The 695-nt window shown below is 44.5% G+C and overlaps 1 pseudogene; it reads right to left on the reverse strand.

Moving 5' to 3' along the window:
• Positions 1-4: 4 nt before the first annotated feature.
• Positions 5-695, reverse strand: part of LOC124892208 — a 1363-nt pseudogene continuing 672 nt past the window's right edge.

Here is a 695-nt window from a genome sequence, read left to right on the forward strand (position 1 = left end):
TCACTTGACTGATAAGCCAATTTCTCCATCTCCAAAAAGTCATCCATGAGATCCAGGTGACTAAAAATGTCAAAGTTCTTCTCCTTGTTGACATTGGAGAGTTCAGACGTTAATGCTGTCGTCCAAGAGCTAGAGCAACTAACATTATCGTCATTTCCATCCTCGAACATTGAAGCCAATCTTGGAAGGTGATTTGTTTCATGCGTAAAGGAACCCTCAGAATGCTATCGTCGAATGGTGGACTTTTGTCGGCTCTTCTGTTCAGCATTTGCTTGCAGCTGTACTTCCAAATTTTGAAGCTTGCTGGCCGTCTTTGCACAAATACTCCTGGATGTCTGTAATTCACTGTTCCGGTGTGCCAAAGCTTCTTTCAACATCTTTGTTTCCTCCTACATTGCCAAAAGGCATTCTGTAAGTTGCTCATTCTCTTTATGGAACTTCTGCACACTATCCAATGAAAAATCTGGCAAACTGGGCCTTCCTCCTTGGGATTTCTTTACACGGCTGTCCCCATAATCTCTACCCAAACTCTCAACCTCAAGCCTCATCTGGGCCAAGGCTGTAGGCCCAAGCAACTTCTTCCGCACAAGACCACGTAATCTCCGACACTCTGCTTCCAATTTTGCAACTTTCTTCACTCCCTCCAGGTGTTGCAAACAAGCAACACCTGGAGGGAGTGAAGAAAGTTGCAAAAT

The sequence above is a fragment of the Capsicum annuum genome, unplaced genomic scaffold, assembly GCF_002878395.1.
Source record: "Capsicum annuum cultivar UCD-10X-F1 unplaced genomic scaffold, UCD10Xv1.1 ctg44803, whole genome shotgun sequence".
NCBI classification, from domain to species: Eukaryota; Viridiplantae; Streptophyta; class Magnoliopsida; order Solanales; family Solanaceae; genus Capsicum; species Capsicum annuum.